The following is a 14318-nucleotide window of genomic DNA, read 5'->3' as shown; positions in this document are numbered from 1 at the left end:
CTTTTAACCGACCAATTAGATGTTTTCCTTGGTGTTTGAACAGACAATTAATATGAATTCCTGAAGGCCAAATACGTAATTCTGAACAAAACATTGAAGAGGGTTTCAGGTTTCATAACTGTTGAATTTTGGGATAATTGTTTCCATGTGTTTCCCGCTGATGAATCAACCTATAATCATTTCATAGTTTGATTTAAAATGTTTTTTTTTCTTTTCACAGTTTTGTTTTTCTATTACATATGTGTTTCTCTTTATCCCACATAAAATATTCTGTTTCCCAAGAGAATTCATGAATGAGAAAGAAGAGAGGACAAAGCAATGAAGTGCTGAGCACAGAGTCAGTTGGGGCAAGTCCTGAGACGCTTCACACATGAAGGGACAAGGGTGGGAGCAAATGGTGGCTGAGTCATGTAGGGACTAGGGTTCCACACTGGGATCAGAAGGTCTTGGAAGATTGGCAAGGGTTTATCTGCGAGTCTTTTCTGAGGTCACTGGGATGCCTAAAGCACGCCCCCCAATCATACAACAATATGACATCCTGTGACTCAACTTTTACTCATGTGCCTCATTACCCCATAAAGATCATTTCATGAACTGTTTGTAGTTCAGAAAAAAAAACATGCAAGAAGTTTGAATAGTACAAGGTAGCTTCTGATGAGGTAGAGGTGAGGAATTCCAGGCAGAGGGAACAGAACATGCAAAAACATAGCGGCAGACAACATAGTGGCTTCCGCCCTTTCTTCATAGGCCTCAAAGGGTTTCTGGGAACAGTAGCAGAAGTTCTGACATCACCAGGGGCCAGGGCCCTCCAGCCAATTGTTGCTTGACATCTAGGGAAATAGAAGGACCCCAGGCAGCCTGGCCCCAACCTATGGACAAAGAAGGTCACTAAGCAGAATGGAAATTCACCTTGTGAACTCTCTTGCACTTTACTATTTCACCTCCCCTTTTAGCTCTATCCACTTTTAGAAAAATCTCTTCTTTAGGGGCAGCTGCATACACAGTCTCCAGGGAAATGCTGAATAACAGTGTTTGAGGAACTTGTGTAAATAACTGTGTGAAGTGATACTGTAATTATACTGGGTTTAGATTAAAATGCGTCACTAGGGGACGATGAATTCTAGTAGGTTAAGCCAATGATTCTCAACTGGGGTGATCCTTCCTCACCCCAAGGGGACATCTGGCAATGTTTGAAGATAATTTTGACTCACATCTTGAGACACGGGGTATCCGGTGAGTAGAGGCCAAAGACATCACTGAACATGTGACAGCGCACTGGACAGTCCTCACAACAAAGGATTGCCCGATCCTGCACTAAATGCTGAATCAAGACTCTTGTAGTTCTTCTTACTGGCATGAATTTAATCCTCCACACCAGTCTCTAATGTTTCAGGGTACAGAGGAGGTTAAGAGCTTCTAGAGATTGCTGATCTTCTAGATCCATCACTGGGGTTCAAATCCTAGGTCTGAATCTTACTGGATGTGTGACTGTCTGTGTGTGCGATCTTGGCAAATTACTTAATTTCTGTGTCTCTGTTTCTTTATTTGTAAAGTAGAGATAATGCAAGTCGCTACCTCATAAAGTGACTTTGAGGAAAAAGTGAAGCGGTGCATTTGATTATTAACGAGGTCTGGCATACAGTGATTGCTCAATACATGTTAATTGTTTTTTTTTTTTTTTTTTTTCTGTTGCAGTTGCCTGGTTTCTGGCAATGTGGCTGGTAAATATCAGAAGGGTAGGGTGGAGATCACTTACTCAGCATATACCATCCCCAAATTCAATTCCACCCCTTCATTGATTAGCTGCTACATGCCGGGCATTCTGCTGGGGATGTGGAGATGGGTGACAAATATGAGCGCATAGGCATTGAGGAAGTTTTCTCCTTGGGTGCAGCCACATGATGACCCCAGAGAAAATCAGTAGACACGTTTGTCTTTCCCTTGAAAATAGAATTGTTATGATAAAGCCTCACTAAAACATCTCGCCTATTTGAAATGTGTGTGTCATTGCACCAATGGCTGCTGCAGCTGACCCTTAAGCATTATTCAGACTGAACTTAAATTATCTTTGGTAGCTGCTAGAAGGTTGATTAGACAGCTTCTGGGGACAAATCTCTAAGTGAGTGTATTAGTCAGGGCCCTTCAGAGAAAACAGAGCCAACAGGATGTGTGTCCATGTAGAAAGAGATTTATTTCAAGGAATTGGCTCACGTGATTATGGAGGTTAACAACTCTAAAATCTGCAGAGCGGGCTGGCAGGCTGGAGATCCAGGAAGAGCCAATGTTGCAGATGAAGTCCAAAGGCCATCTGTTGTCAGGATTTCCTCTTGCTTGGGGGAGGTCAGTCTTTTGTTCTAGTCATGCCTTCAACTGATTAGACGAGGCCCACCAACATTATAAGGGCATTCTGTTTCACTTAAAATCCACCATTTAAAATGTTCATCTCATTCGAAAACACCCTTACAGGAAAATCCAAAAGAATGTTTTACCACATTTTTGGTCATCATGCCCCAGCCAAATTGACATAACTATCACAGTGAGTCAGGAAGTGTGGTCAAATACTGGTCAAGGAACAGCGCTTGAAACTGTCTAGGTTTCAAAAGCAGTGCCTACCTCTAAAGTGTCCCTGTTAGACGTATACTTGAAGTGGCCAGCCAAATGGCAAAACTTGCTTTTCAATTGCACGTGTTACCTGGCAGAAGAAACCTCTTTGTGTTAGCTGGCACAAAAAGCACCAGCTTCTTCTTTCTAGAACAGTTGGGGCCTCTGGTTTTCTGACTGACTAGTCAAGATCCTACCTTTTATTAATGTCATCCTATAGAACATTTTTTTCTGTGATTTTGTCATAGCTAGAAAGGGACGAATCTTCTCCGTGTTTGGATATTTTTCTTAGATTGCTGCCGTCATTTCAAAGCTTATTGATATGGATAAGTTGAAGCCCCATTGTCATAGTTATACCTCGTACTCTCTTAGAATAGTGATTTAAGAGGCTCAACCTTTACAGGAAAATCCTCTGAGGAAATTGAGCAGAGATATGAAAAATAAATTGTCATTTGTTTATAATCAAATTCATTCCCCTTTAATAAATTTTGCATTAGAAGCTGCCAAATCTAGTCTCGTCTTCCTGTTTCTCCTGCAACCTGCATACAAAAGGGTTTCATTCAACCACCCCTTCCAGTGACTGACTCCTTGCCAGAAACTCCTAGCATGCACTGCCATCTGTTCACCTCTCAGCTGCTTGAATCCACACCCCCCTTCTAAATTAATTCTAAACTATATTTTCCAAATGCCAGTCCTTTGGCTAGTTTTTGTAGGCAACAGCTAACTCCAACCTAAGCATCAGGATCCATCCACTCCTCTCTAGGAAGAAACAACAGCAACAAAACAAGGAAACCAAATTGTCTAAATGTATCTATAACTCAAATTAGTTGCTTAAAAGCAGTGTGTATCTCAAACAGACTATCTGAATCTAATTAGGGTATATGACATCAGATTTGAACTGAAGGACCTTTCAGAGGCAAATCCTGTTTTTGCTGTCCTCTTCTGCAACTGTTGCTGGAACATCCAGACACAAGAGTCTTTAGCACAAGTCTTTGGGGAAGAAAAGTTCCCAGATCAATAGTTATTCTTTATTTTTCTCCCTACTTGGCTCTTAGATAGAATTAGCCACTTATTGTTATGTTGGAAGTTTCTTACGAGCACCTCTTTGGAAATTAGGAAAGACTGGATTCAAGGAGGAGGTCACCTTGAGAAAACCTAAGTGTGTTTATTTGCTAGGGCTGCCATAACAAAGTGGTTGGCTTAACCAACAGACCTGGAGGCTAGACATCCAAGGCGAAGGTGTCAGCAGGGTTGATTCCTTCTAAGGGCTGTGTGGGAGAAACTGTTCCATTCCTGCCTCCTAGTTTCTGAGGATTTGCTTGCCATATATAGTCTTCCTCGGCTTGTGGATGCTTCACCCTGATTTCAACCTAATGGCCTCATCTTAACTTGATCGTCTATACACCCATGTTTCCAAATAAGGTTACATTCACAGGTACTGGGGGTTAGGACTTCAACATCTTTGGGAGGGGACATTTCAGCTCATAACACTAGGATTGACTGGAGGTGGAAAAGCCCATTGTCTTCTTCTGTATCAAACTTGAATATGGAGGTTTCAGCTGGTTGTTCACGAATGTTATGTGTCGCTTAGCATTACCACTAAATCACCAATGCACAGGCGACTCTCTTCCACATATCTTGCATTGTATGTTTTCCTATATAAAAATTTTTTTATTGCTTTGTTGCTATCAGTATAACTTTCTCCAAGAGAATGACTACACATGGTTTTGGAAAAGATTAACAGAATGAAAATTTCCATTTCAAGCATGAGAAATTGATCCAAACCTTATAGTACTTCAGAAAATAGGAATGGCTTTTAGATTTTCACTAGCTATTTTTCCAGGATCCTATCCTTTCACTCACATTTCCCCATCCCCCTCCCATGCACACATCCACAAAATCCTAAAGCACACACAGGCATCCACATGCAGACAGACAGACAGAAAGTATAGTTTCCCAAAAGATGACCTTACGTTGGTCCTAAACAAGGCTACCTAAAGAAAGTATTGGTTGTAATTCTTCTGATATGGAAGACTCCTTTCATGTTCCTCTTGTTTGTTTTTTTGTTTGTTTTTTTTTGTCTGTTTTTGTGGTGTGTGTGTGTGTGTGTGTGTGTGTTTTATTACCTTCCACTGGCAGATGACTGTCTCTTAGATGCCCAACCAGCTGTCTGCCAGCAGCAGAGCAAAAAGATAAACTGCTACTGGTTTTCCTCAGAGAAAACCTGCTTTATCTCAAAGAGCTGAGCTGCCAGGTGGGGTTGAGTAAACTCTGGGGTTACGATACAGTTGAGGCACAAAGTTCACCACCAACGTAAACCAGCCAGCCCAGTTCTGCTTTTTAATGTGCTCTAAACTGACGGAACTGAGCAACGTAAACAAGGGTGAAGCAATAGCTTCAGGAGAAAAAGGGGCTGTGTTCTGTTGACAATTAATGGGTGAATGGCTGTTTTGGCATCTTTATGCACAGAATACAATTTTGTTTATTTGCCCCCAAAGTTTACTGGGAAATTGAGGTTGAGAGGGGAGAAGGTATGTGGAAATTATAAGAGAGAAAGTTTTTGTTGCCTGCTGGTTTTACAGAGTTAGAAGGACCTTATTGAGAGCAACCACTTCAACTGTCTTGCTTTCTTAGGTGAAGAACTTGAAACTTGGGTAAATTAAATGCATGGGGCTGTATGGTTTAATACAAAGTTTGGGGACTTTGGGTTGAAGTCTCTAACTTTGTAAAATGTTAGGTTAACACTAATAGGTTAACACTGTAGGTGATACGTTGTTATGGGGATTAAAATGAGCGAGCGAGCACTGCCTGGGTTTCTAATGTGTCACCTTGTGAGTTACCTTTCCTTCTTTGACCAGGATCACTCAGCTAATTAGTCCTAGAAGAGGGACTAGACACCATTTCTTAGTTCAGTGTTTGGCCTTTGTCTGTGTTGTCTCAGATTTTGGAGGACAGGATTTTGGAAATCTCCAATCGAATGAGCTCTATGGTTAAACGAAAAACCTCTTTTCAGATGGTTGTTTCCAACAGCCCTACCAACAAATTTCACCAGAGCTGCTAATAATTAACCAAAGGGAGTGACTGGATGGAAACTTTTCCAGGCCTCTCCAGAGTGTTCCCTGCCAGAAATGGTGGGAGAGGCAGCCAAAGGAAGGACGAGAAAGGAAAGCCAGGGGCTTGCAAAAACACAACATGCGTGACTGAACGTCTTGGCTCTCGGACAGACGGAGCTGTGAGACACTGAAGCACTTTCCCCATTTGTGTATCTTCAGATTCAGGATCTCGTTTAGGATCCAAAATCAGAGGAGGGGACCAATGCTCTGGGTTTTCTCGGTGGTGTTTACTTATTTAATAAATTGAGTAGCGACTTTCTGCAGCCTTATCTGAATCTCAGTCACTATTTTAACACCTTGACCTTACTAAGGGGTTCTGGAAGAGAATGGGTACATACGGAAGGGGAGGAGGGGTGCTGTTTGAGCATCAAGCACTTTGTTGTTGATGCTCTGGTGCTTGGCAGCTCTTCATCAAGACTGGACAAAGGATGCTTAAATTAGATATGAAAATAGAAGAAGAAATTAGCGACCCCTAACTTCTCTCTAAAACACTAGTGAAGAAATGGTTTGCTAAGTGTCAGTGGTGGATGCTAAGTGAAGCCTGCTATCGTGGCTTCGTTCACTTTCACTGTTTAGCTCTACTGAGCAATTCGGATCAAGTAGCATTGCTATGTCACTGAAAGCTGTGCTTTTCTCAGGAAGGGAATCTTGCCCGATGATGTTGTCAAAGTAAAGCCAGATCATTTTCCCACCCAGTTGCAGGACGAGAGGTCAAAATGCACCAGGTGATGGGAATTGTTAGCCATCGTAAGCTATCAACCACTCAGAGGCTGTCACGGCCACCACTGTGCAGCAGTTGTTCAGTGGTTCCTTGTCGAATGAATGAATGATGGAAGAAGTTAACGATGAAGACAGTTGCCCTTGATTTAGGTGACTCACACCAACCTTGGCTCGCTGGGCAGCTATAGCTTTATTGATGGTACCCTGTTGAATTCCATCTTCTAGATCCAGACACTAAAGAAAACAAACCAAGATCACTAAAGAAGCAAATGAGACGGTTGATTTTATTTGAATTTTTTAAACGTTCAGCTCTCAAGTTATGGAGGAGTAAGTAGGACTCCTCTCTTGTAGAAAATAAAGATATTAATATCTCCATTGTAGGGTTATTGTGAGGATTAATGAGTCAATACCTGCTTAGGACACTGTCTGTCAATAGTGAGGGTTCAATAAGTATTAGATTTTATATTATCATTAATATTATCATGTTTTGAGCTTGCTTTTGAAATAGCTTTTCACTCTTTTTATAATTTTTCATATACAATGTATATAGTTTTGCATAAATGCACACACGTTATCTCACACACACATTTATCTATTATTTAGAGAAGTCTTCTTTTTTTATAATTGAAGTATAGTTGATTTACAATGTTGTGTTAGTTTCAGGTTGCAGCAAAGTGATTCAGTTATACATATACATATGTCTATTCTTTTTCAGATTCTTTTATTTTATTCACACATATGTATGGGGGAGGTTTGTTTATTTTTTGTTTAATGAGCATTGAATAATGCACATTTTTTGTGTCTTATTATTTTTTTCACTTATGGTGTAACTGTATAGAAATCCTTTCAAAGTGTCTATTCAGTTGTAACTCATTCTGTGGAACGGCTACATAATAATCCATGGTGTGGGTGAGCTATAACCTATTTAGACATTCTCACTGATGAACATTTACTTTGATCCCTGTCCGTCTTTCCTTTTCTTGCTACTATAAGTGTCCTCTTACATTTGCCCCTGTGTGCTGATTATCTTTGAGTTTTCAAGAGGAGATTGCAGTGTTGAATGGCACATACAGTTATATGTTTAATTTTTTATATATGCTGCTAAATGGCTTGCCAAAACAGTTTTAACAGCTAAATTTTTTTCAGCAGTGTATGAGTAACCATTTCTCTGCATAACCATCACCAGTAGAGGTTATTGATCATTTCAACTTTTTTGCCAGTCTGATGGGTATAAAGATACATCATTGTTATTTTAATTTGCATTTCCCTGACTTATTTAATGTAAGCAAGTTTTCATTTGCTTGTTGGCCATGTGGGTTTGTTCCTCTGTGAATTTCCTATTTCTTTATCCATTTTTTCCATGAGTTTGTCTATTTTTGTCAATTTGTTAAAAACAAAACAAAAAACTGTTGTCGTCTATGTTACAAATATTTACGAACCTATCCTTTGTCTATTTACCTTGTAAGAAAAACTTTCTTTTGCCAAAAAAAGATTTTAGATTCTTATATGATCAAGTGTGTTTACCTTTTCTTTATAGCTTCTGTATTTGGTCAAGAAATGCATTGATCAGGAAAGTTGCCTTTCACCAGCAGATTGTACATATACGTACATATAATGTGCTAGATTTTCTTGAAAGTATTTTTTTACAGTTGTCTTTAATTCAGTCATTTATTTTTGTAGCTGGCTTAAGACTGGGGTTCAATTGTTTTTAAATGCAGTTGAATAACTGTGCCATAACAGTCAAATACATATACAAATGTGTGTGCACATACATATATTCATATACGGATGGTCCCAACTTGCGATGGTTTGATTTTACGATGGTGCAAAAGCGATACGCACTCAGTAGAAACCGTACTTCGAATTTTGATCTTTTCCTGGGTTAGTGATACGTGGTCTGATGCTTTCTCATGATGCTGGGCACCAACAGCAGCTCAAAGTCAGCCCTAGGATCACAACCGTAAACAATCGATACACTTACAACCATTCTGTACCACACAACCATTCTGTTTTTTCACTTTCAGTACAGCTTTAAATAAATCACATGAGATATTCAACACTTTATTACAAAATAGGCTTTGTGTTAGATGATTTTGCCCAGCTGAAGGCTAGTATAAATGTTCTGGGCATGTTTAAGGTAGGCTAGGCTAAGCTGTTGATGTTTGGTAGATTAGGTGTATTAAATGCATCTTTGACTTATGACATTTTCAATTTACGATGGGTTTATCAGGATGTAATCCCATCATAAATTGAGGAAGATCTGTAAGTATGTGTGTATATATACCCATATATATGTGTGTATCAATATATATATATATACACACATATATGTATATATATATATCCATATAGGTATAAGTATGTATGGTGTGTGTGTGTGTGTGTGTGTGTGTGTGTGTGTGTGTGTGGTATATCTTCATATAGGTATATATATAGATATATATCCATATATATTTATATATATCCCCACATATATGTAAGTGTGTATATGTATACCCGTATTCATATAGGTATGTATGTATATAATTATTGATTCTCTGTATAGTTTCACTGAAGTCTACTACTACCCATAGGCCCCATCAAACATTTGATTCAGGAGTCAAAGAGAAATTTGAATTAGTTTGAAAGGGAAGAAAGCTATGCTTAAGATCCCATCACCCCAGCACTCCCTTTCAAACCTTTTGATCCTGTGATACTATAATTCACACTCTCTTCTCAAAATGAACCACAGTCTTCTCTCATGAATGCCTCTCTTGTACTAGTTACCTCTATCAGCCATCAGAGGATTTTCTTCGTGTCCAGTTAGACTCAAAAGAGTCTACACATCTCCTGCCCAATTACTCTTTCTATAGAAAGTAGCTAGAGAATCAGCAGGTGACTAGGTTGGTTGTCAGAGAAGAAATAGTTAATATATCTTTTACCCCCTTAATTTCTTTCACTCATATATCCTATTTTTGCATTTTGGTACCTGAGACCCATTTTTTCTTACAGCTACATTAAAATGTGCATATCAGTTGTGGAGACTTGTTAGCAACAATTATGCCAGTGAAATTATAGAGTTACATATAAGCATTTTAGAAAAGCAAAATTAGATGTACTCAGAAACATTTCCTAATAATCTAGGTTCATTTCAACATGAATTCTATTTAAAGTCACAGGAAAAAAAGCAAGGCATAGCAATTTATTTAATCTAAAATGTGACATGCAATAATGGTTCGCCTTTATCCGAGGACAACGTGTCTCATACTTGGAAGTGACTAAAGAGCAATGATTCTTTATGAGTTTTCCCTTTGGTGACCTTTACAAAAAGTCTAAGGTAAAGTTCTAAGTGAGGGCATTCCTTCTCCCCCCTCACTGCTCTCAAAGAAGTATTAGAGAAGTGTCACTTCTACAAATCAAGTCTGGACTCAATGCCAAAGCAATTTTAAGGAACAGAATTTTATATGCAGATTGCCTAACCCAAGACAACTTCATAGTTCCTAGAACATTTTTTTCAATGTTGTTCCCTGTTAAATTTTATTATATAAAGCATATCCTTTTCCTCTTTCTTTTCTGTACTTAAAGGAGAAAATAGATTTGCTTCTCCTCATCCCAGAAATTTACAGTATCATGGGATCTTAGAATTGTAAGGGACATTATAAGTCAGCCAACATTAGAAATCAGCTCCTTTAAATCTTGCTAAATGCTCCTTTTTTTTTTTTTTTTTTTTTTTTTTTTAAGCTGCCAGTTGATTCAAGAGAAGGCAAGATTCTGTGAATGCCTGACCTCTGTTTCATGTCCTACTTCTGTCTTCCTCTGAACTTTGCTTAAATGGCTCTGCCAGGAGGACTTTCCAGGGGTGGGGTTGTGTGCTCAAACACATGTGAGAATCCACTTGTGCCCTGCATTCTTGAGGGAGGTGATTTCGGCAGGGGATTTTTGCTTCACTGAAGGAGAGTGTATGAGTGCTTTTTTTTTTCCTACTCGGCACAGCTGGTAGTTGCCTACTGACTGGTGTTTGTTTTGAAGTCACATGGCAAAGGGGGTTTCTGCCAATGTTTATTCATTACACATTCAAATATAACACTCTGATGCCCATTCACAGGATCGCGTCAGTGTTGCTATCCAATTCTGCCAGCAACAGAAAGTTTATTCCCAGAGCAAAGGTTGCTTTCATTGCAGATGCAGGAGGATTCGTGCACAACAGGCATACTTTAGAACTGTTGCTTTTTAAAATATTACATTTATTTAATTATTTAATTTTTACATTGTGTAAGATGACTGCTAGGCTGATCCTATCTGAAATGTTAATCAGTACCACATTGATTAGAGAATACGTCATGGTACAAGGAAAGGAAACCCAAAAGGACTTTATCCATCACTACCTAATATAAAGTTAGGGGCTGTTATGTCATCCAGCTGTAAACACAAAGTAGACCAAAGCCACAGGTGACAAGGGACATGAACAAGAAATCAAGCTTTATTATTGTGAGCTCCTGAGATCTGAAGGCCATTTGTTACTGCAATGTAACCTTGCTCATCTCAACCAATGCAGACTGCGTACCAGAAAGAGCGGATAGAACGTAAGTTGAAATCCCGGTTCTGCCATTAAATAGTGATGTGAACTTGGACATTTCTAAAGTACCTGTGACCTTTACAACTTGAACCTCAGTTTCCTCAGGAATGGGTAAAACAACCATCACCTTCTGGATCTCACAGACTTGGTATGAGTCTAAAATGGCATTATTTATGTTACAGTACACTGAAAAGGATCATACCCTTTATAGATGCAAGGCACTGTGACGCTTGGATTTTCCCTCTTTTAGTGAGTTGCACGTACTTATCTTCGCTTCTTTCCAACTTTCTAATAAGTAAACATTGTGAAGTGTATCATCCTCACAAAGTCTTATAAGCAGTCAAGCACAGATACTTCCATATACTTGTCTGAGAATGACACTTCTGATTGTAGAAGACCGTTCTTTTTAAGCATCCACCTTTGAAAGGGAAACACGTGGAGTAATGTTGAGCCATGTGGATACTTGCCTCGCCAGGACAATCAGCCTGATTATTTTTCCTGAGCCATAAAGCCAAACTGCTTCACTTTTTGAGAGAATATTATTAATAATAAGAATACTATTATATAATTTATTTTACTAGGAAGAATTAGATAGTGGAAAGAACATTAGCTTTAGAGTCATATAGACCTGGCAGTCATTCAGTAAGTATTTATTGACTAAATGACCGAATCAGCTCAAATCTCACCACCAATTTCTAACTGTGTGATCTTGCACAAGACAGTTAACCTCTCTGAGCTTCAGTTTCCTCACCTGCAACGTACAAAATAATAATCTCCTCATAGGGCTTTAAAAAAAAAAAGATTAATGAAGTGATCGATGTACTTTCTCAGAGTATTTAGTAAAAATTTAATAAGCATGAAAATTTAGTTTATTATCTATGCTATATCCTAGAGTGGGTAGACAGCTTATAAAAAAAAAGAGTGGGCTTTTGAGCTTGTATGTAAGGTTTCATTAATGCGGTCTTGAGATTCCTTCTGAAAAAATCAATAGCATTTTGACAAGACCAGGCTTTCTTTGCCACAGAAGCAATACCATATGTGTGCACCTGAGGAAAGCATTTAAAATGTTTTTGACACGCAAAAGCTTCAAGGGCTCTGCTTTGGAAAAGCTTTCCTAACACAAGGAACCACACCGCCTCCCATTGCCTGGTTTCTAGATTGGTTTTCCATCTCCTCTTAACTGCACTGCCTTTATCTCTCAGTGCCAGGTGTCTGCCTCTTTAATAAACTTGCAGGTCCTCGAAAGGCCCTTCTGTAGGTGTTCCTTAGTATCAATCTTAGGAACTTATATCAGCAACAATAAGGTAGGTGGCAAACTTCTAAAGGATCTGCATCAACAAAGGGAGGAGAGAAGGAGCCAATTATACACATGGTGCTTTTCTAGGTATTTATCATTCATTTAATCCTGACAGCAACCATGTGTGGTAAATGGCTTTATTTATATATTTTTCACAATAGTGATTTTAAAACGAGGACATCAAAGTACACAGAGGTTCAGGAATCTGCCCAAAGCCACATAACCAGTAAGTGGTGTGGCTGTTTAGTTCCAAAACCATGTTTTTTCCCTGCCATTACCCTGCCTCACTGTTTACTAATGCTTCACTACCTCTGTGCATGATGCAACAAAGAAGTCCAGACAATATGGTGTGTTGTGGAGACAGCCTTTGGAGCTAGAGAACCTGGGTTCTCACACTGATAATGTCATTTACTAATTATGGGCCCTTGAGCAGTTTACTTATCAACACTGATTCTCAAGTGCTTCATTGCTAAAGAGAGAAAAATCACCCCTTTCTGGCAATGTCAGCGTGAAAACTAGAGACTATGTAAGTAGAGTGAGTGCCTGGAGTAGAGGACATTCAGTGAAAGCTACTGATGTTATTATTGTTATCCTCAAACTAATCCCTGAATACGATGATTAACTCTACAGAGCCGTACTGGATGAGTGTCCAATGGGTGGTATAGATACCATGCAGATTTGAAAGAAGGTGCAAGAGAGATTGTTTCTTGCTTGAACAACTGGGTAAGAGTAAAGCATAGACAGTCACCAGACTGCGGATTCCGTGATGGTGGGGATCGTGCCTGCCTTTCTTTTCCTTAACATTGTTTCTCTAGGGCCGAGGACAATGGATTTGAGTGCAAAGTGGGTGCTCCCTAAAAGTGTATTGAATGCTTGAATGAAAGTTGGTCCTTAACAATGGATTTTGAAGGGGCATGAAGGAGACTGGAGGAAAGGCAAAAGGCGATTTTAAAAGGTACGAGGGCCAGAAATCCTACAGCATTTATGGAAGACAGAAAGGAAACTGATACGGCTGGAGGAGAGGTGGTTGGGTAAGTAAATTGAAAGGTCACAGAAAATGGGAGTTTCAAACATGACATGATAGTCCGTAGGAGTGAATCCTGCAGAGAGTTCGAAGAAAGGCTAATTCAATCATCAGGCAATGAAAAGACCAATGATTGTCCTTATTATAAGATAATTATAGTACTAACTCAGCTGGGTATTGTGAGGATTAAATGAAATATTCCTTGTAAAGAGCTTGGCCCAGTGCCTTGCCCATACTAGACCCTCAGTACGTTAGTTATTATTCATATCAAATTGTTTATTAATTTGTGACATTTCGGCGGGTGATGATAACAGAGGTCGCTGTGGAGGTAGAGGCAAAAGACCAGAGGGAGTGCAGACATCAGTGTTTGTGGAGAACTTGTAAGTATAAAGCATGATCCAGGCCCTCTGGGCACAAAGATAAAACGTCCTCCTACCGATTCTCAAGGCACTGAAACATCCCTCAAGGATCTTATTGCCAGGTGTAGAGTTAATGTCTGCATGACAGGTATACTATCACCAGCCAGTTTTGTAAGTTGATCTTAGGATCTCTTCCTGTGACATCTCCTGAACCCAGTCAATTTCTCTCTTCCACCCAAATGCCATCCTGAGAAAGTATAGCTTGAGTGGGGAGATCTAAGGTCTGGCCTTTATCCAAATGTGACTGAGTTACCTAAAGCAACTGTTTCAATTCTATGATCAATCTGAGATAACAAGATTGGACTAAAATTTACTTTGATTTTTTCCCTGCTTCCAGCTGCATGGGGTCTCATGAGGAAGAACAGAGAAGTTGTAGACTAAATAAAGAGCAGTTTTAGAACAAATGTTCTCCGCATAGCTGAGTGTTGCCTTAGCAATTTTATGACCCACTATGTGAGTACTTAACTGTAATGCAAGGTAGAAAATGATAAACACAGAGTACATAAGAGCTGTGGGAATTCAGAGGAATTATTTCAGCTAATTCAGGAAAGGCTTTGTGGAGGAGTTAGAATTGGAGCTGTTTTTCACT

This window comes from Grampus griseus (genome assembly GCF_964374135.1).
Source record: "Grampus griseus genome assembly, chromosome: 11".
Lineage (NCBI taxonomy): Eukaryota > Metazoa > Chordata > Mammalia > Artiodactyla > Delphinidae > Grampus > Grampus griseus.
Note: the sequence above shows the minus strand (reverse complement) of the source record.